General features: G+C 31.8%; 1 protein-coding gene across 1 annotated transcript in view; it reads left to right on the top strand.

The window, feature by feature from the left end:
- Positions 1-7,541: 7,541 nt before the first annotated feature.
- The window catches only part of LOC108730528 (semaphorin-1A), a 237,913-nt gene continuing 220,871 nt past the window's right edge, over positions 7,542-24,583 (top strand). The window contains exon 1 of the mRNA XM_018460288.1: positions 7,542-8,059. The gene's annotated coding sequence lies outside the window, so the exon portion shown is untranslated. The remainder of the gene's footprint in view (positions 8,060-24,583) is intronic.

The following is a 24,583-nucleotide window of genomic DNA, read 5'->3' as shown; positions in this document are numbered from 1 at the left end:
TAAAGTTAATAAAGATTTTAGCATGCAGTGGTCACTGCACAGTTTGGAATTAGCAAACTGAAACAAGAAACTAATGATGAGCACGCAGTGCGTCCCGCAAGAATGTGTTTGTCGGAAGCTGAATAGGATAAAAAATTTGTCAACAATAAGAATGCAAATAGCTAGGGACAATATTACTGCCAAACTTGACTATGAATTAATTAATTTCTAAGAAAGTGAGAAAATGCATGAGGACCTCGTCTATAAAGATACGTTTCTCATTAGTATTTTTATATCTCGGTAATGTAAATACAATACACTAAACGGTTTTTTCTTTATCGATGTATGCGACAGTATGAGGCGTTTGCGTGGAATGCCAATTGCGTAGATAATCGTGAGATGCACTCTTTTGCGTAAAGCAATTTTGCTACTTTTTAAGGCATTCTATAAATTGTTGATACTTTTTACCTGTCAAAATTGTTTATCGGATATTGCAATGTCAATATTCGCGAAGTGAAAAAAGTTTTAAGACGATCGATTTTACTTACTAAGATAGGAAGTGATACATCGTAAGTGTAAGTTGGTTTTTACCGTTCAGGCTACTTGTGCCACAATGTCCTCGTAACTTGTTGGAAATGTTACAAGCGGAAAAATAACAAAACGCGACAGACATACGAAGAAAAGAAAATAATGCAACTTAGTTACGTAAAAGCAAGATTTTGCTATGCTTCACACGGCATCCTTTTTTACAACAAAGCTTTGTTCAATCTACACGGTGATTCAGATATCTGTAATAGATCTGATGATGGGGACATTCAAGCAAGAGAGATTAGTGATTTCATTAATATTGAATGATAAATATGTATTAAGCGTTACAAATTTATCGAAAGACATTCCAGTAAAGACAATTTTTTTGGTTTAGAGTTAATTCTTTTTCACTTACTGGAAAATTAAAAAAGACATTAGAGAATTTTATCCTCATAGAAAATTAGTTCTGAGCTACAAAATACGTAAGAAATAAGAAAGTCATACGTCAAATAATGCACATCATAAAACAGAACGAAATATGTACGCTGTGATACTAAGAAAACTTGCAGAATCTTAGCAAGTAAGATTCAAATTAAGTCTTTATTAATCTTTGGTAAATACCACAACTCTTATTACATTTTTGTTACAATGGGCCTATATCAACTTATTAAGCATTTATCAAATCGAAAAATTCATGTGAAGCAATAATTTTTTAAGAATACCATATATTTTAAACATAAGACTGTGTTATTGATATTTTACTTTTAATTATAATAAATTATAATATTAATACTTTTATATTTAGAGATCCAAATGATATTTTTGAAAATTTCTTGATATTGAGAATTTAAAGTAAAATATCGATCTGTATAATTTTGATCGTTTATAATTTGGAAATATTCGATTTAATATTTCAACATTTTTGCTAAGGAAATTGGCTAAAAAATCTATTGTTAAAAAAATAATGCATCAAAAGCGGATATTGTATACATCCTCTTAACATGCGTATAACGTTGTTAAGATTGTCATTTATGTAAGTCGAGCAGAATATTTTCTCTCTATAGTCAAAAAAATAATGGCACTATTTATTATCAGATTATTACAATAAAATATTAAGTAGCCTACTTACGTACATAAAATCTCATAAGTATCACTTGAAGCATTCCCTGAAATTAATAGAAATTAATAGATATTATGTCATATAATACTTTATACAGACTTTTATTTTCATTTAATATATTCATCAAATTCTTACTTGAATGTCTCCAGATTTCGTTTTCACGAGCGACAATACCCTTATATCACATATATTAGCGTTAGATATAGTCGTCGAATTTTGAATTCAATTTATTTAATATAAAAAATCTATTTAATATTGTATGGCGGATTGACAATTATATTATCACATGTGATAATTTAATATGTGATAACATAATGTTGTACGAGGTGCCAATAAGTCAATGCTTTAAAACCACCATTTTGTTTGTATTGTCCAAATCTCTTTCGTTTTGCACGGAACATATACATATATATTAACAGGGCCGGCTGTAAAAATGAGTGAGCACAAATATTCATAAGATACACTTGCAATAATCAAAATTTGAAAAGTAGAACATGTAAAAAGTGAACATGTTTCTTATGAAATTTAGATATCGATTTCTGATTTAATGAAAATATTAAAATGTTAATTTTTCCGAGTTCGATAAGTCATTGTGCTTTGTTATGGACTTTTCCCGAATTAAATTGTAGGAATGAAAATAATGTCGAATATAAAATAGATGTTTAAAATAATGATTTATTTTATGATTCATTTGGAAATGGTCTTTGCTTTAAGAAAATTTTAAGAAACGATTAACTGTCGAAAATCGAATATAGAAAAATAAAAAAATCTTTGCTCGGCATTTTTACTAAAAATATTGTTCTAAATTTTATCAGAAATAATATGTTTACTTTTTTTCCAATTATGGGACATTCTGTCGTCAGAGGCGATAAACTTTCAATGCAGCATTTCGATTATGTGTTTTGGTAAACGTTTACCAAAACCTGCAGCCATTAGTGCAATGTATAGTTATCGATAAAAGTCTACAAAGATATTAGGAAAAGTATAAATGAAGAAAATGGAGGCAGATAAAAATAGTAGAAAATTGTTTGAAGCGGCAGAAAACTTAGAGCCGGTCTTGTATCCTATAGTTCCTGTTATCATGTCTCAATTTATATTATTCAAAGTATACCCCATACCTCGTTATACCATTGTGCATCAGTTTTTATTTCTTTTACTCCCAATCGATTTCTATGTAACTGTCGCTGTGTGTTGATCGCTATTTTTATTCGCGATCTCCATTTCAGTGATTAATTTAGAAGGCTAAGAGATAAAACTTGCAATAAGGATCGAATTACGTTGTTGTTCATCAGAGAGATTTGTATAATACGCATCGATTTCGAGATATTTGAATTCTCTCCTCCTATTTTTTTTCTTTTAAGTTTTAGGATAAACTACATCTCTCCCTCTCTCTTCTTTCCTCTCTCCCTTTCTCTCTTACTTTTGCTCGCGTTTCTTCGCTGTCCCTCTCCTTCACGCGCTCGCAAATGATCGACCGGTTTTGAACAGTACTATCGTCTTTCATGATCGCGTCGTCCAGAAAGAAACTGGTACTCTCGATGCTTCAAGCGAGTATCGCGGATTCACGATGCGTTGATATTCGTAACTGTACATAATAGCGTATAAACTATATAAGTAATAAGAAAAAAAGCAACATTACGTATTCGATGTTCTCTTCGGTCGTGTCTAATGTACTTACAAAGGAGAGAATCCGTTTAAGGACAAAAATACGTTTTGATAGCGAAGATTATAGCTGTGATTGTTGAAGGTAAAAGTAAGGGAGAGACATTGTGAAAGAGCAAATCTATATATAGATGAATGCGAGAAGCTTTATTATAAACGCGTATGTTTGAGAGGAAATGAGAGAAAGAGCAGGAAAGCTTGTTCTCGAACAAATATCGGAATCGTTTATTTAGCGCATTAGAACATAATTAGGAAAATAAAATAATGACATTTGTTTCTTTATATAAGAACGCGTAGAAAGCGTAGAAACACCGCTAGATATATATTACCCGAATAAAAAGGGTCATTTTAGAGTTTTATACTTCCATCGCACTTGACTTGGGCGTACTATCATCGCGCAGTACTTTACTAATCCTGTGGAAAACGTTAACACAATGTATAATTATGATGTAAATTACATGTTTAAGCACATATTATCAATCCAACGTGTTTTATTTAACCAATGATAATGACCTAAGGGAATGATGTTTACGGTAGAAATTTTGCAAATTAAATGTATATTATGGTAATTGACAAATAATGTAGAGCAATATTCAAATATGAAGAGTATATTCATGTATATTAATTAAACAAGGTTATTTACACAATCGCGATGTGTGATTACAAAAGATACCTTGTCGTGTTTTCTTAAGCAAATATGTATCGTTAAGATAACTTTTTAACAATCAAAACTACGATTCGAGTAAATTGCATTGCTTACGTAGAATATGTTCGAACGTTGCAGATTTTTATTGTCCCGATACTATATGTTTCTCATCGTTTTCGAAAATATAATGCATGTCTGCGCGTAGATTGTCGCCAATGCGCTACTTCGTTTCGAAGGTCAATGCATTTCTGCGACGAAGAAGAAAACGTTGTGCCGTGTATATAGGCTGGTTCACCACTCCGACCGGCACCTCCGCGACTCACCTGCGCTGAAACCTGATGCCGACGATAAAAATGAAAACAGGTTACACGGCAGCTCGCGCTCGAGTGGCTACGCTGTATCTCCAAGGAACAAACTTAGTCGCTTCAAGGAAGAGGCCATCTTTTTCGTTATCGCCTGCATCCCAGTGCAAATTAATTGCACTTTCCTTCAATTGTGGATTAACCATTTTCAAGTTGACTTGTCCTTTACAAAAATGTCAAGGATCAACACTCTCAGCTTTAGTGTTATAGACATAAACGATTGGAAGTGGATGGATCTTTATAAATCACATGAAATATGAGAATTGGCGAGGAGTAGACACAGGCTAACGTATATACTATGACTGCGTTCGGAAACGTCGCTCGGATGCCTCTGACGCCTCGGATTCATCATCTGTTTAACATTTAATGTTGAACAAGGACAGATGATGAATCCGAGGCATCGGAGGCATTCGAGCAACGTTTCCGAATGCAGCCTATATTATCTGAGAGTTTAATCAGCTGTTCCGAGAGAAAAAACAAAACGTAGAGACAAACGCGAGACAGGTGGATCGCTTGACGTAAGTAACGAGACAGAGTAACGACGCTTCAGAAATGTTTAGTATTTATTTTATCGTGGGCTGTTCCTCGGATAAATAGTAATGCATGCGGATATAATAGTGTATGCGCCGAATTTTAATGACAATAAACGGTACATATAATCATTACAGATTATGTGAGTGAACAAACGAAAATCCCAGCGTATTTGGTTTGAAAACTTAAATTTATAAAACCTCAGATAATCGAAAAAAAAAAGAGAGATAGGTTCTCTTCGAAAGAAAGGTCACTAATCGCAAGACTCCGACGCGATAATATATATTTCAGTCCATAATGGATGTTTTCTATTTGGTCAAACACATGTTGATACAAGAATAGTGTCTTTGTTACTTATAAAATACAAAGAGAGAAGTAGAACAATGTTTGTATTGACTTGTGTCATAAATGGAAAGCACCTAATAGACTCAAACTTAAAACGAATACTCGGACGATATTTTCTCACTTTTTCAACTTCTCTTTGAGACATTCTAGCATCGCATTAGAGGTTCTAAGATAAAAAGATTATAAGAAAAAAAGATTATAAGAAAAAGATTAAAGATTATAAGAAAAAGAATAAGGAACATAATGTTAAAACTTTGCGTTTATAAGATTTGTAATTTTTATCCATTTTGATAGTAGAAATAATTAGTAGTTCAGATCGTATTTTTTTCACGAAATATCGATGTAACGAGACGTGGCAAGATCGATATACGATAGAATTAATTGAAAAACAGCATAATAAGGGGCGAAATCTGCCCATTATGATGTCCGTAGCCGTACAACGTCGTATATAGTCTGCAACCAGAATCTTGCGCTTGCTCTTTGCCACATGCTGCTGTTCATTGTCCAGACTCGGTCCCCTGCATATACTTTTGTACATATAGCAGCGCATGTTCACAAATACACGCGCGCGTACATATAGGCATCTATTACGGTCTGAAATAACTCGTGGCGAAAGAGAGCATGCACGCATGATATAACCACGTTATATCGTTTAACATTATACGTGTACACGTTACACGCGTCATCGCTTTGTCTCGTAACGCACTTCCGTCACGGAAGCGGAATTATCACCGTGAATTTCGAGGATAAAAAGTTTCGGTCGCACAAAAAATCTGGGAAAAAAATTCCATACGCGATCGCATCTCATACGCGATAAAAGCTCTTTTTTTTGTTTTTATAGTTGATTATATCAATCGATTCATTCTCGTCAGCATTTAGTTCATTAAAATTTTTTTTTACATCTGATAGTATCGCGACTATAATATAATGATATAATAACAGAGATAAATATGGACAAACGTTAACTGACGTTGGTAGAATCGGCCCTTAAATCGATTAAAGTAACCGCTGCTATTAAAGTAACCGCTCATGAGGGTCTCTTTTATGGCAGATCAACGATCCGGAGCAGACGCAGTGTTTCACCGATACGCAAATGACGTGCATCGGGCCATATTTGTCTCAAATTACAAATTAACGAGAAACTCGCTCCTGATATATAACGTACGTGTGTTGCGATACTTAACGCATTTGTAGATACGTGGTCGCGTAATATGCGGCTGTCGTCGCGTTTTTAATGCGATATCAAGAATTACGATATACACGCTATCAGGGCGCGGCGATATTAAATGTTTGATTTATATTCGGTCAAATTGTTTGAATTACACGATAACATATGAGCGTGACCAATTACTTCTCGGCGCTATAAATGATCGGTCAATGTTAATTAATTACATTATTGTCTCGTTACTCGATTAATGGCATCTCTTTAATGTCCCGTCATATGTGAAATTTCAAGAGAAAATTTACATTTTAAATTAATTTCCGTTTTTTTTTTCGCATTACATTTTTCTCCTTACTTTTATATTTTGACACGCAAAAGGTAAAATTATATTAAGAATAATACAGTTGGCTGTATCGTTTGTAAAGTTTGCTGTATCGTCAGTATTAATCGAATTATATACATAATCATCAATTAAGTTAATTAAACTTTGTTACTCACTTTATATTAGCTAAAAAGTATATTATAGTATATACTATAATACAATTATAGTAGATAAAAAGAAAAAATTATATATATATATCGATTATCATTGGATTATATTTGGAGATATTATGTCTGTTTATGCTGCTTGCACTTTTTGCACTAAAAATCTTTTTCTCTTTCTTTATCCAAATATGTATCTATCTCATTTTAACACTAGAAGTACCAACGAATTTATCAGACTATGAAAATAAAGTGATGAAAAAGTACAAATTAAAAACGTAATATTAAAAAAACTAAAATTTAGAATCCTATCTTTTACACAAGAGGTATAATATTAATCTAAAAAGTAGAAATGATCACAATAATGATCGCTCGTAGTGTTAAGTGCGACAATTGTTAGAGTATGAAAAATTATGATTTCTGAAAGTGGATTATTCGAACGTCGATTTTTCAAAATCGTCCTTGTTTAATTAATTAAGGTAAAAAAAGAATAGTGAAATGGTCAACAAACAAGGTGAATTTAAACCGGCGCGTAGCGGTATGCGACGCGACGCGACGCGACGCGACGCTCGACGCAACGTGGCAGGAGGAAGAGAGGGAGGTGGATCGCGCAGACGCAGTGCGCAGGCCTGCCGGCGTGGCGCGGCGCGGGCGGCCTGGAGGGGGCGGTAGGAGGGGGCCAGTGAGGCACAGTTCGGTCGTTGGCGGCAGTTGCGACTGGAGCGGCGTGTGACTCGTGTTACGTTCCGTCCCATACGTGTTTTTCGCGGTCGAAGACTCTGAGTGTGCGACGCGTCCGCGTGGCTCGGCTCACGGTTTCTCTTTTCTTTTTTCTTACTTTTATTTCGCGCACCGGGCGCGTTATTATTAACGGCGCTGCGCCGGATTGTGACGCGCGACCGGCCGCAGCAGTTTATAACCGGACGTTATCGAAAGTGACGCAGTGACGCGTTCGGTAAAGGCGGAGTGGTGTTCTAGTGTTACACTTTATTGTGCCAAGCATCGGTTTCTTCCCTCGTTCGACGGCCCCTCGTACTCCAGTTTACAATCTCTGTCTCTCTCTTTCTCTCTCGACGGGCTTCTTCGCCGCACGACTCGAAAACTGGACGCGCCCGGAAAGAGCGTTACTTCGGGAACTTTTGTGGTGGACGATTACTCCGATCGCTCAGCGTCGGCGGTGAGGACACTCGGTGTACACTCGACGCGCATTCGTCGACCATCCGATTGGCTCTGTCTTCTCGGTAAGTCTGTTCTCCATTGTTCAATAGAAATGCTCCTCGATCTTGTTGCGTTACCGCACGATTTATCACCCCGACTCAGATTTAAACGGAGTACAAACGATACTTGTCTATTTACACTTGCTCTCTGTATTTCGTTTAACGAATGACTTCCGCCATATTTAAAATTTGGTAATAAAAATCTAACAATGTTGATGGTAAAAGAATCAAAATTTTGTTTCTGTTTGACACGAAAAGTGTACTGAGAACAATCTGTTTCAAAAAGATCGGTCATTTGAAAAATTGTAATGAAACGGACATTGTACGCGACTTGTAGGTGACGGGCGGGAAGCGGCACAGTGTGGAAAGTACAGGCGCAACGCGACAAGTTTAGAATTACCCGGTTTTTAAACAAGTCTTGGCGCGCAACTTACATTCTCTTCTCTCGTTATAATTTTGTTCTGACTTTCATATCTCAATATGACCTTTCGTTTCGAGCTGTACTTATGTCCGTTGTACGGTGTGTACAAAACTTGTTTACAAGGAGAGATGACATTGTTGTTTATTATGAATTTTAAATTTGGTTATTAGTGTCGTTGAATTTCCCTTTATGTCTCAGCATTATTGATATTCAATTATTTTTACAGTAGCGATTATTATTTTATTAAATTACTATTGATACTATAGATTTAAAATGATCCTCTAAATGTTAATACATTTTAATGCTACACACAGAAAAATTATTCTATTGCTAAGAAAAGTAATTACTCAATTTATTGTTTCAAATAATGTTATCCTTAACAAAGAATATTTTTTTGATAATAATTTTAAAATATTATTACAAATTTTACAGAAATTCATTAATATATATTTAAAACAAGAATTTATTTTCTGTTGAAGAGTATTATAAAATTGATCGAAGAAACAATCATACACACACACACACACACACACACACACACACACACACACACACACACACACACACACACACACACACACACACACACACACACACACACACACACACACACACACACACACACACACACACACACACACACACACGCGCGCGCGCGCGCGTAATAAGCAATTGAATTTGTTTTAATTTAATAATCTTGATTGAAATATTAAACTTACTGATTGAATAAATGATGATGAATTTATAATAGATTTGCAGATATATGAATTTTTTAAATACACTTAAAACAAGTAATTACCGTTAGTGTATAGTATGTACTTTTCTGTGTGTAGATTCTCCGTGGATTCGACTTTTTATTTATAAAAATATTGAAGTAGCGATAGTTTTCGAGTTATAAATAAAAAATAATATCAACAGAAAGTTGCAATAAATAATGTGTGTATGAGTTCCCTTGGTATTTTTGTTAAAGCTTGGCTATGAATTTCTCAGAGAATCTATCATTTAAGATAGTTTCGAGCGAGTTATGGAACAAAAAATCTGTAGAATCACATTCGTGACAACATGACATATTGTGATATATGACATATAGCGATATATGTATATAAAGCTCTAATTCTTTTTCTTTCTCAAAAAATTATTTCGTTACAAAATTATTTCATAAAAGAAACAAGAACATATTATATAAATTCATATTTTTTTTAATTATTTGCTAAATCTTATAGAATTTTTCAAGTATATCGCATATTTCTCTCCGTCCCGAATTTATGTATCCTTATAATTTTCGTAATTTTCGACGGCATAGAACTTGAATCAATAAGCACTCACAAGTCTGTTTTTCTCAGTTACACTTGCTATCTATATCTTTTTGAAATATTTATCTCTGTTTTCCTTCCTCCCACAAATTCCTCGAATTATTCAAGTTAAATGAAAGTGCATCTAGCGTCGTGACTAACTTCAAAGCTATTGTTTGTAAGAATACATTCGTTAAATTATATCATTTATAAATATGTGTACATTATTGTCACGAGACTAATTAACCGAACATTATATCGATGATTTCTTTAAACTATTTTTCAGGTGATCAAAATTATGGTTGTACACATGCATTATACTGATAATTTATATTTATATTGGACTAAATGTAAAATTACCAGTGCCGTAATGAGTGCGTGGAATCACAATTTTAAACACTTGGAAAATAGTTTGAAGAAATCATCGATATACTGGCGCACTATTAATTTCGTGACTGTATAATTTTATTAATGTAGAATTATTAATTCCTTTATTTGACACACATGAAAGAAAATTGAATATTATGAACGGCGGATGATACAGCTAAAAGTCTTGCTGTATGTAATTTTGTCTTTTGAATTAATCATCGATTAAGGAGATCGAAATTTGGTCGAAATTGTTCTAAGGGTCTGAACGTGGGGCCCGTTGTCTCTTGCAATTAGGAATGCTGGTAACGTTGAAAGCAACGTGCTGTGTTACTCGAGCTGCAACGTTTACCCTCGTTCCTCGTTGTCCCTAGTTTCCTTTGTCATAAATAAATACACGCAACAACGATGTCCGATATCGCGTCCACATATTCCCGCTTTTTTTTTATTTTGAGTGTCATTTTTCGTTTTCCTTCTCTCTTCTTTTTTTTCACCATCGCGCCCATCGATTGCAATCGTTGTTCCGACAAGTGCAATTTGTCAAACAAAAGTTCAACGTGGGTGACGTTGTAGGCTTTTGCGAGCGACGCGAGTATATACGATAAAAGTCGAGTCAGGTTGAAAGAAGTTGACGTTTAGAGCGAAGTTTCCGCATTGATTCAGAATCCGGAGTAATGGTGATTTTAACACGCACAGATGAATAAGTCCCTATCTTTTTAAACTCAGAGAACGCACAGAAAGTAAAAATTATGAGATCACATGATTTGGCACATAATTCGTGTGAGAAATTGCAGTTCTTTCAAAACAATATTTTTCGTAAAAAATGAGGAAAAATGAAATAATTTGGCATTTTTATTGTTAAAAATAAAAATTGCAGTTAAGCTAACTGAGCGATAAATTTTTTTAAACAAGGGAATCAACTTTAACATAACAACTTAATATAGTAACTGTCATAAAAAATCTATAATATAGTAAATTTTTGATTAGTTTATCGTCGAACAAGGAAGGATATCGATAAATAAATATTTAATGAATTACGTATGTATGTGAAAACGAAGCTTTAAAAAGTAAAAACAAAATATAGAGCTTCGTGAACTTTTCTTTATTAATACATCTAATCAATAAAAACTATTTTTATAACTGTCACATCTGTGAATGATATTTTCGGATCACCTTCTTCGTTGAATTTTGTTATTTCTTAGCAAAGTTTATTAAATTGAGCATTAGAAATTCTATTAAAATTAAAAACTAAAATTTCATTATAAGAAAGGAAACTTTTGAATACCAATTTTTTCTCTTCTTTTTTCTTTTTTTCACTTCATAAAGTCTTGAGAATATGGATAAAGGAAACGATTAATGGTTCGATATTTGTGTTATTGAAAATTCGACTCTAAATTTATGAATAAATCTTGCCACGCAATGTAGTCTAAGTATTTCAAGACACCTTATATACATTAGATATCGAAATATTCTTTACCATCGATAATTATGATAAATATTTAGACGCCACGATAGATAGGAATGTAATGAATGAAGACGTTTAGTTAACGAATACTGTGGGGCGAACGCGCTTGTTCCAAATGGTTTATGAAGTTTTCTTGCGTCGCGTCACGAGAGCAGCCACGCCGTGACCACCAGCTTATCGTTCTCGAACATGCGTCGTTACGTTCGAGTCACGGGGCCCCTCCGGCGAAAAGCTTGGAACCGGTTTCGAGCGTATAGAATCGTGTTGAGTAGCCAGTCGGCCATATGCACACGATTCACTATGACTTTCTAAATTTCCGTCGTGCACATTAGGTCCTACGATCGACCGTTGCATTCCCATAGAGATTACCTGCTTAGAAAAACATGAAAAACCGAAAGTTTGCAGGTAACCGTCCTTCGTCCGAAAAACTCAAATAACTTGGTCGTAATGTTTTTGTCGAAATCGTTCTTTTTTGAAGACTACTTTTATATTGTGAGTACGAAGACGGTAAAGATTTGTAAAAAATTTTTACATTTTTAAACATTTTTTTAATTTAGAATTTCATTTTAGACAAATTTTGTTTTATTTGAAGGAATACCTACTTATTTCTTGAATTTTTAAACATTGACTCTTTTTTAATATTATATATTTTATGACAGATTTTATTTTCTTGTTTCTTTTACAAAAAAAAGATTGAATATTTTATGCTATAATATATAAAAATTAACCTACTTATCTCTCTTATTAAAGTTTTTTTTCAATATTTTTTCAAAGTTGACATATGAAACAACTAATTTTATTTTTTTTCCTTTACCGTACAGACATAAAAAAAAAGAAAGAAATAAAAAGTTTACGTAATTGAATTTATTTTGAAGTTGTCTTTAAAATTGTTTTAATTTACGTAAAAATTTGATCAAAGGTCTGAAAAATCAGGTAATTCTCGGAAAATCTTTTTTCAAAAACACAAACATTTTTTAGTAAACATATCTTTTCGATTTCTTGGAGTGATATTATGATAACTATTGAAGAACAATTTTGATAAAATCATGATTAAGTTTGTTATAACAAAAAAGATCGTGAATAAAGGAAAAATTCGCTGTTGCAATTATGTTTATTATCAAATCTTTACGGAAATTGTTCCAAAATACCTTGTAGATATAAAAAATACTGCTTTTTTTGCACATTTGGTTTGATATTTCTCTAGAAAAATATAAAAGCTAATAATTTTAACTTAACATACCTTTTTTGATACAAATTAATTGTACTTTTTTGTACACGTACACGCATATATGCAATAGATTATATAATTGAAGGGCTCCTTGAGAAAAAAACATTGTATCCAACATTTTTTTAATTTTACAGGAAATAAAAAAACATGTAGCCAATGCAGAAGTAGCATTTTTTTATTAAAACACTTTTTATAAAAATTATGATTGCAACATTTTTGCAGGGAGTCCTTCAATTATTCAAAGATAAAGTATATTTAAAATTTTTTCCTAGGCCGGATCGATTGTGAGATTTTATTTAATATTATTGTAGATTAAAATAAAAGTAGTCAAATTTTAAATGTTGGTACAGAGCAATTACGTAAAATAAACGATAAAAGATATCTCAGAAAATCGGTATCTTATATTTTTATTTAATGTATTTTGAAATATCCAATAATGCTGTTTGCTCTACACAGATATTTATTCGTTATATTGTTATCTTAGGACGGATATTGAGGGAATTTTGAGATATATATGTATATATGTATAGTTATTTTGTTAGCGAAGTATTATCGCAAACGATAGAGAATTTTCTATATTTTATTGTCGTAGAGAAGATAATTGATGTAAAAATTTCGAAATAGGATGAGCTTGATTTTTAATACATAAACTATGAAATATCTCATTAGTGCACGGTGCCAGCTGCAACAATAGCTAATTAGGTGGTATCTGCTTTCAAAGTTCGGATAAAGACCAATGATGGATATAAGAATCGATCCTGCACAGACCGGAGTACTATCTATAATAAGTTTCTATTGTTTCTTTCAAAGCCGAATTATACTCTTTCATGTATTCAGGTTGCGTTTGATGCTTAATCAAATAAGTAGCAAATTATCGACTTTCGACTAGCGTGGTATACGAGTAAGTTGCCTAATGGTACGGAGAATCGTGCCCAAGCGTTTCATGATATTCCGTTGAATTTGTAATAACGTTGCAACCCGGTGCGAAACATCACAAGAAGACGTTTATCTGTAATACACGCGTTTCTTGGAGATGCTTAAATAGTAGTGATGCACTTACCAACGTCTAAAGCTGTGAATGTCTAAACTCTAAACTCTTAGTGTGCTCGACTTCGAGTTAATTTTTGATGCATTTATGTTTGTGAATAAGCAAAGATGTTGGAAATTTGTAGTCAGTAGTTTATTTCTTTTCGTATGGTGTGTGAGAACATTTAGTCAACTATTTTTTCTAGCTAGTCTGAAGTTTAGATTTATTAATTTTTAATTTCTCTGAATCTTATTTTTTTCATAATTATACAATTAGTTGTAACAATATTATATTGCATTCATATTTTTATCTGTATAAAATAAGATTATGACAAAAATATGACATTTATATTTTTATCTATAAATAAGATCATAATGCAGATACATATAGCGGGCAAAAAGCCCGCTGACTGTGACGATCCTATCACATATGAATTAATCAATACGAGTAAGTGTTTGTTACACCCTGCTTTATGAATAATTTAACGAGTAATTAAGATTATGTATTTATTTTGAAATTACGTTATTTTAAAATCTTTATCTATGTTTAAATATCAGGAAAGAATTGGACATTATTGGAGATGAATTAAAAATTGAATTGATTGAAATAAAATCAATACAAATGATAATTGTAATTTGTTTTCCTCAATTAATGAAAGAGGACAGATATGCAGCAATGCAATGTAAATGAGTATCTTCTTGGTATTTCAAAGCGCAAAAGCAAGTCGATGGGACAAGAGGGAACACTCTAAGCTCGTAATATAATTAAATATGACAAGGACTTTGTCAAAGAAATTTGTTATACGATAGACTGTCGTGTGAAATTTATAAACTTGGCATTCTACTTTTAACAAATTAAGCTTTCATCAAATTAAGTGTTAATATTTTGTTTGTAATGGGTTATAATGATTTTGTTTACAATTAAAAGTATTTAAAAAATACAATATTTTTAAGAAACAATCTTCGTTGGGCTTGAAATAAAAAAGTTCATTTTCTATATATTCTTTTCGTTTACATGGTTATACCCTTTAAAAGTATATAATAAATAAATTTAAAATGTAATTTTGCTAATTTTACATATCTTCAATTTATCGAGTTACGTTTTTTAGAATTGTTCGTAACTATTTGTATAGTATTTTGTTTGTAGTTGTACAATTTGAAAATTACATCAGTATCTATTCATGTATTAAATAATCAAAAACGTAATAAACTTGAGAATTACTAATTAAATGGAAATCATTCCAAACAATTATAATAAATTCTATAATATGACGCAAGTGTATTTGAGTAATTTATAATTTAGCTAACTTATGTTTGTGATTAGTTGTAATTTATTATAGTTTTTAAAGAATGCTATTATAAACAAGAATAAAATCACTATATGTAACTATAAATATTAACATTTTTTTATTGGAAATTTAATATATTAAAAGTAGACTGCCAAATGCAAAAAAATGTGTGACTGTCAGTAAACTTTTATTCATTTTTGAAAGAAAGAGAAAATAAAAATGATATAGTTGATTGCATTTATGGAAATGTGCGCTCCGTCCGAAAATATTTTTGCAGTTTCACTGTCGAATGAAGCAGAGCATCTAAAATACTTGTGATAGTCACATGGAATTTAGGTTTATGTACTTTCTCGACATGTAAATTCTCTTTTTTTTCTTTCATCTTCTTTTTCTCATTCATTTTCGCAAGAATGGAATTAAGCTCGCGATATTATTTTCTGCGCGCGACCAATTATCGTTCTTCCTACGATTTCCGGCTAAGTATAGGGTAACTCCGGCAAATACGCCGCGCTGGGATTTACGCCGCAGAAGTCAGAAAAAATAGAAAGAGTGGGGGTAATTTTCCCGAAATTACTCTGTTACATGCCTTTATGTTATATTAGTATTGTATTATGATTTCAGCTTCTTACTGTTAATATTAATGAAATTATTGTGAGTTGAATCGATTTGTCACTGTAATAAATAGCGCCATCATAAGTTATAATCTACATAAAATTATTACTGTAGGACGTGTAAAAGACTTGGTGATTATTTCGTGATACATATGTAGAGGAATAGTAAAGCATGTTTTATAGCAGAATACAAGTGCTTTGCTTTCGTATTCTTTGTTTAGTTTGTTGTCTTATATATCCCATCTGTTTGGGATATACGACATTTTTAGCGGACGGGATTTATGCTCAAAGCATACAAAGTGCGCAGATTGCATTCAGTGCACTAAATGCAATAAATACATTACATGAAATATATACCTCATGTCATAACACTTGTAATATATGTATTTATATTGTAATTATTATTTATTATTTCATATACATATTTATCATTCTTATTCCTTAATAAAATTTTATAAACGCATTTTATTAGTTATTGTGTCATTTTATGTCTTATTTATAAGCATTATTTGTCATAAATTTTTCATGAGCCGTACATATCCTCCTCTTCCCCTATGAGTAGCCATATATCCCATCTCTATGGAATATATGGCAAAAATGCAAGGGTTTCAAAAAGTTCATTTCTTAATACGAAAAATAATTATTTCGGATTTCTAATATTTTTTTCATAGTAGTAGACAGTACAAAGTTTTTACTGATATAGGTTCGTTTATTTTAAACATAGTAAACAATACTTAATAAATTAAGTTTTTAATAGGTGCAGCGCATATACCGGAGTTACCCTATTATTCAAAGCAATGTTGTGTATCTCACTCGATTTATTAATCTTCATTAATACGAATATGATATATGTATATGCTTATCACTCAATAATTTATTATTTTTTAATCGTGCGATTATGTTTTGCTTTATTATCAATAGTATTTGTTGTCAATATTACTCGAAATTTTAATTGGTATTTATTTATTTATTTTACTTTATAAATTCAATTATTAATATACATATATGTCTACTCTACTTTCCAAAAGCTTTCCCTTTAATACTTCCAATAATAATTTTCTGTAACTATGTAGATATACATAATAAGTCTCATTTTTTACAATTATATTAACGTTAGAAATACAAAACTGTAATATAATTATTGAAAAAATATTTAAATCAATGTACTAAAAATTAGAAAACGTTTATTTTAAATAGGATGGAATAGTATTTTTGTGAAGAGGAATATTGACACTGGTTCACGCGAATGTAGTTCGGGTATCGATTTTACGTTTAAATGTTAAGAAACGACCGTATACTGTTGCACCGTAAAGAAAATCTAGAACGTCAAGAAAATAGGTCGGGATTGTCTTGTCTCTAACATTTGCACCAGTAAACTGCAGGTTGGAGCGTAGTGTTGGCAGAATGCTAGGTACATTGCCTTGCAAATAGTCCGAGTAACATTGCGTCACTCCATAAGTAAACGAATTCACCCGATTATATACAAGATCTAGCAAATAAAGAAAAAAACACGTGGTATTTAATTTCCTTCATTAACGTATTTTTCGAGAGATTTAAAGAAATATTTAATCTGCTGAGAGAGAGATTATGCATCTTATTTGACATATTTAAAAACTACAAATTAATAATTTGCTAATTATATTACTGCATGTTTGTAAAAAGCTTTAATCGCATTTTAGATCTAATATCTTTATAATTATTAGTAAAAAATATTTGATATTCTTTGAGTACACACACAAGGTATTGTAAAATTTTATAGAGAATTAATATTTATTTTATTATATTATATACCGTATCATGATAGTGAGTACAACTAAAAGTGAGTTGCATTAGTCTAAATTAACTTATGAGAATTCATACAAAAATATAACGCACAAATACATAACGTGATAAACTAAAATAAAACTTTTGAATATTTCAAAATTGTTAATATTTTGTTATTTTGTGAGATATAAACAAGTTATTGTATGGATAATTCATATTATTATTGTTGCTTCCTGTGCCATTATATATTAACCACAAATATTCAGAGAAAAGATAATACAATATTTGTTATAACATTGCTTATGAAGGTGGATAATGTAATTTCGCAACATTAATATTTTAATTCCGTACGTGTTTAAAGTTCAAATGCGATCACGCTATTTCCCAATTCACTTAATTTCGGATTTTGCTTGACTTAATGCTTTTAGCGCCTAGCGTGTATTATTTATTTGATCAGAAAATGCAATTATAAACTTTCTACAAAAGATGAATATAATAATAATTTTACGACTTTAATAGACAATATTCTGAAATTTTTTAAATAGTAATTTAGTACAAAAGATTTGTCATTTTCCGATTAAATTTTGTTTTAAAATTGATTTGAGGTTTTTTTAAATTATAAAGCTTTATTTTAATTAGTAAAAATATATTCAAATTAATGATGGTTATTCCTATTAATAAAATGACTTTGGGATTATGCAATTAGTTTAATTAGTTTTTAATTTTAATTTAAAAAATAGCACAAATACAGTGAATTTCTTTGCAGCATTTTAATAATTCAAAAAATTAAAATGTTTAATGTTAAAGAGTCAACGCGGGTATCGCTGATAACAGCTGATTTAATTCCGGCGTGTGCGATTCGTATAATTATAGCGGATTGCAGCGTTCACGAAAGAGAAAGCGGTTCGTGTTTGGTCATTAATGAAAAATACAAACTTCACATCGTCGAAAATTTTCCTCTTTTGAATTCTTTTAAATTATGGAACTACCTAAACAAAACAATGAAGTTCATTTTCTATTTTTTTTTTCGATCAACACATCGTTGATGGAAGAATGAAGAAAAGCAGACTCGGAACGGAGCCAATCAGGTATTTATAGAATGGTGAATAGGAACACACATTGGTGCCAACCAAGCGGCACGTTTCGTTTCTTGGTTTCCTTGGCATTATTGAATGATTGACAAACGAAAAACTTGCCATTTATTTACCATTATATGATACTTTTGCTAAAAGAGCTAAGTTATTCAAATATTAAAAAAAGAGACGAAAATGTGCATACAGTATTTAAATAATATTAAATAAATATGTATTGTAATTTGATATTTATTTAATGATAAATATATATTTAAGTTTACATGAATATTTTGAGCAAAACGCTACATGTTTTTGGGCTTAAATTGTAAATAAAATTGTAGTATATATATTATAGGAAAATATATTTCTCTTTAAAACATTTTGTTGTAAAACTGAAATATAACGGTATTTCAGTATTTAGTTTTATAAAAATTGACAGTATAATAAGTATAATATATTTTAATAATATTATGCTGCAGCACGTATTTTCGTTTATACAGCATGCGAAGTGTGGTGTATACGAGATATATTTATGAAATTCTACTTTCTCTATTTGATATGCACTTAAAAGAAAAGAAAAGGAAATCAATATTTCGGACATGTTTGATTTTTCAACCTGCTTAAATTTATACAAATAGATATGGAATGTCTTTCGATTTAAGTGATCGTTTTCGCAAAATTGATTGGATAGTCATTTATTTGAAATACAAATGTCATGCCATTTTAATAAGTGTGACTGATATTAATTATTAGGCTAGAGCAATTACTCTTATTTTTAGTCTGAGCCCTTGATACGTGGTCATCTGTTTTATCGTTTTGCCGATTCCGTTCTCATCAATGAAGTTACTGCTTACGTCACATTTCCACTTTCAAATATGAGATCTCGCGTGCTTGAAATTCCGATGTCGATATCCGAATAAGATGTCGATTTCTTTCTTCCACTTGACACTTCGCACGGCACTATCTTTGTTGATATATATCTAATTACCACTTCCGTTACGATCTATATTTCTTTCTTCTTTCAAATCTGTTATCACGATTGTCAGGAGAATTAATTATACTTATCTAATGCATGGAAATTGATATCGATATTTTGTCAAGTATATTTGTTTTAATTTCTTTCTTTTTATATCGAAATGTATTCTGTATCTTATAGAATTATTTTGAGATTGCATATATGTTCTGTTTAGATTTTTCCGTCGTGTATAATATCTATATCTAATATTCAAAAGCGAATACTAAAAAAGTTTTTTCTACACTGCCTGTGTTCATGTTTGTATTCAATTATAATTCACGTTATAATTTTTCTTGGCTCTAATAATGAATAAAAAATTTGTTTAGAAAATTTTTGAACGATTCAATTGTTCAAATTATTTCGAATATTGCTGGAAATTCTTGAAAATATATTGAAAAATGTTTAAAGTTTTTATTATCTTGAATAATACGTATTTATTTGATACATTTTTACTATCTGTTTTAGTATCTTGGAAATAATAAAGTAGAGTCAAAGTTAATAAAGAGATTAATAGAAAGGAATATAAGACAGCGATCGATTGATTCGAAAGACGATGCAGTAACGCAATGCTATTGTTTGAGTCGTGCTCGTATTTGATTAGAATTTCCATTATAGCACGGTATCATTTTTTTTTTCTTTTGCGACTTACCTTTGATTGATCTTACGGACGAATCGAACGAATAAATACAACTATTACTGGCTCTGTCGTCGGTTGCCAGAACGAACGAGTGTGAAGGTAGAAGAAGGGGAGGCCAGGGGAGGTTATTACCTCTCAAGGAGTAAGAAACCGGCGTGGGCCAGGTACACTCCGGACGAGAAATCCCGGTGTAATACAAAGAGTAAATTCATTTATTCTCTAAGCCTGTCTTGTATTTTTTTCTTCGCAAATTCTTTGGGAAATTGGTTTGTTTTTTTTACATTTTGTTGCTGGACAAATTTTGTTTTTGAACAAGAAATCTGTGATAATTTACGAACTATAATTCTAGCGCTAAAGTACATAAATTGACTTTAATTTGAATTTTAAATTAAAAGTCAATTATAAAAATACATAATGCTTAAAATATTGTAGGAACTCAGTAGGTAAATAATATCTTGTCTCAGTACTTATTTTTGCTAAGAGATAATCGCTTCTATATTAGCTAGGAAATCACATTTGAAAAGACTTCTTGTAGACTTCGCGAGTTGTGACGGTAATCTTCTAAATATGGTCTGAAATCTTCTCTGAGAGCTCAAACTTCTTTTTTTAAGACAATTTTTTTATTATTCGTATCATTTAGCGCAATTAATTTTCATTACTCCGATAATTTAGCATCTGGTATCTGTGCGCTTATATTAAGTCGCATCATTCTGTATATTTCGGTGTTTTTTCTTATATGGACGATCACGCAACGAGTATGAAAATACGAGATAATAATTTAAGCATGAATTTATTACAAACCCGTGACTGAGTGATTATCGGCAGCATACAGGTTGCTCGTACGTAATTGCATGATATATAGATGTATATAGGCGAGTATGAAATTATGACGTACGCGGTGAACCGCATACCGCGTGCTTGAAAGCTATAACGAGGTACGTGGCGCGCTTACATTTGCACAGGTATAGTCCAGCGCTCGTTTTGCGACTTATGCGCGCTAGGAATGCAATCCACGTGTAATGATAAAAACACATTCGATATATGGCATGTCCCTTAAATATTTACTATGCTGCCTTTTACCTGTGAATTTTTTCGATTTGAAGTTAATTTTTTTAATGTTAAAAGACTGATGCGTTTTAAATCTCAATTAAAGTTAAAAAGGGTTTTTAAATATTCAGCTTCAAAAATATGAATACGTAAAGGTGAATTATAAGCAGATTTTATTTGAAGAGATTTTTCGATTGCTAAGTTTTAAAAGTACGGATAAATAAACGTATGTGAATTTCAAGCGGACTTTAATTGAATATATCTGTAATTTGAGTAGTTAGTTGTACCTCTCGAAAGCTTACGGCAAATGACGATCTTTTTTGATGTTTTCGCTTTGGGAAAAATTTCGTTGATTTTAAATTTTTCAAAGAATTGTTAAGTTCATTAAAAATATCTGATAATTATAAGAAAAAGAGAAAGGTGTTATATATATTTACTTATTATAATTTGGCATACGTAAGCATTATATTACAATATTTTGTAATTATTTACCTAGAAATTCATACACATGTACAGTGTTTCTATTAATCACGCTTTTAACAATATCTGTTATATGACGATTTATTCACTATTACAAAGACTGACTTGAAATAAATATTGAAAAGAAATACTAAATATTAAAGGGACGTAAAATAAAACACACATATTTTAAATTGCGAGAAAACAACATGCTTTTCCAACAACTATGTCAGAATGTGATAAGTGATGTACATGTCGTATCATGCATTTATATTTTCAATGACTCTAGCAGTGATTAATTTTAATTGTCGTTCATTAAAATAGATTATTAAATTTCTCCGTGTTGTTTTAAATATATTCCTGTATAACTATTTACAAACACATCATTTGTATAATAGAAATGTGCGTTTGGTAAAATATTCGTCATATGTAGAACACACTATTTTTACCGTATTTTTTCGTTGATAATGAATTTTTTGATCATTTAATAGTCGATTTAGTGATGACGTCGAGATAGTTATCGAATAATTAACGATTGAAAATAAGAAAATATTTTTAGTAAACTCAGCTTCAGGAGAAATGAATAATAAAATTACTTTTAAAATTTTTCAGTAAGAATAATAAATTTCAAGCAAGTTTTGCTTTAACAGAATCGTTGTTTTATATATGTATATTGTTAAAAATTATTTTAACATTAGCTAAAAAAATCATTTAAACGTAATATTACACTGGAATACTTGACATAATTTTTATAATTGTAAAATGGAAAGTGCACCCAAGATGTTTCATTAATATACATGTAATGAAGAATAAATGGAAAAATAAATGGGAATAAAGTGTTGCGTGGCCGACTTTTGGACGAACTGAAATTTCGTCCAGCGTATCTCATGGTTTAATCCCATTATAATATACTGTGGATACCAAGAAGGATTTAAACGCGCGCAGAAAAGTCGTCGACTTTCACGTTGCTTTATTACGCGTAATTGGCTACTACATTCGTTCCATGAAGTTTCACGACATCGCACACGACGTGAATGGGACTTGCGTAAAATCTTTACGCAAGCCGTGATTCCTCTACTGAGTTATTCCGCTCTCGTATTTTCGGCTACATATATGTATATTCCTAGGCACTGATGTATGAAGATACACTTCCGGGATACGCGAACGGGATTCGTAAATTACGTATAGAGAAGGGTATTTATATGTAGAGGTCATATAGGAGTTATGTATGATCATCAATTTGAAATTTGCGATTAACGTTTAATTATGTTTAACAACATGCGTGAGGTCTTCTAGATCTCGGAATTGGAACTTTGTTTTCTGGCTCTTGTTTATGTAAAAAATAAATAAGTAATTGAATGTAAATACTTTAAATGCAATAATTTTTATGCAATGTTAAAGAAAAGAATTTAAAAAAAATGTAGAATATATAATATTCAATAAGAAAAATAAGCAACATCTAAACTCCATTTGTAAATTGTATAGAAATATTGCTATAACCATGAGATATTGTCATAACTATAATAGGGGAAAAAATTGTGTAAGTATCGGTATCACCACGCCTGATATTCCAGCAACTGCAATCTGCGCGCGCTTATAGCCACCGCGAATCGGTGTGAGAATATAGAATATCTATACCTAAGTAGGTACAAAACAACGGACTTAACCAGGCGCTACCAGCTATGCACGGAGGCTCCGTCGAACGTTAAACTTTTCCTCCAACCACCTTGCGCACAGCCGGCAGCTCTCTCGCATTCCAACAGGTGCGAAACGCGTCACTGCGCTTCTGCGGAGGGAAGACGCGCTTTTATCGCGTAGAATGCAGGCGCGCATAGATTGCACGACGAAAGCAGGGACGAGAATGTTTATGTAGCGCTCCTGTATGCGTGTATGTGTATATATTTATACATATATATATATATATACCGTGCATAACGCATGAGGGTGGCTAAGGACGACGAGGAAATAGCCTACGGGGATGAGTGCGGGGGTGCTGCTGCAAATCCTTTGTATCCGCTGGCACGGAAAATTCGCTAATCTTTCAAGCCGTTGCTCGTAAACGACATGCTCGTTTCGACACCTTGCTGCGTGCTGAAAGGACGAGAAATAACTGCACGATGTGCATTTTTCGTGAGCACGTTATACACTTTGTGCAAAAACAATTTAACGTGACGTGATAACACGATTTGACGTAAGGTTCTTTGTCGTGTAATTAGAGCTTCGCGAAATTTAAACTCAGCGAAATTTACTCTTCGGTATTAACTCCGCTTTATATAGGTACAATACGTGATAATGAGTTTTTCTGTTTATGGTTCAATGTTTTCTGGACATCCCGTACATCGACGAGTAGAGAGCTAGTCGTGATACTTGAACACGAATGTCGTGTTCTCTAATGTAACGTGGCAAACTGCCGATGGTAAAAACTAGTTATGTAGCATTTATGTTACGGACTGTACACGAGCGAATGGTTAGCCTTGAAATCGACTATGCTCAGGACCGCGTCGATGCTTTCCACTGTCTCTCGTCCAGCCGAACCCGCATTGTGTAACGTGGGCAGTCACGATGCGCTTTTGCTCCGTGTTTCTCCTCTATCAACATGTATCCATGTGCGCAATGCACAATATTGAGATATATTGGTCCTTTTTTCTCTTCTTGTTGTTTTCTATATATATATATATATATATTCTAGATAACATTATAATCTACGATATTTGACCACACGAGATATATTTGACATTAGGAATACTTCAAATATTAAATATATTGAATAACTTTTTCATACATTTGTTCCTATATAAATTAGAAGTTATTAAAATATATAGGTATGCTAAGGTGTAAGTAAAAAGGAATGCTAT

Source organism: Mycetomoellerius zeteki, unplaced genomic scaffold (genome assembly GCF_001594055.1).
Source record: "Mycetomoellerius zeteki isolate Tzet28-1 unplaced genomic scaffold, Tzet1.0 scaffold93, whole genome shotgun sequence".
Lineage (NCBI taxonomy): Eukaryota > Metazoa > Arthropoda > Insecta > Hymenoptera > Formicidae > Mycetomoellerius > Mycetomoellerius zeteki.
The sequence above is the reverse complement of the archived record's forward strand: the minus strand, read 5'-3'. Positions and strand labels throughout refer to the sequence as shown.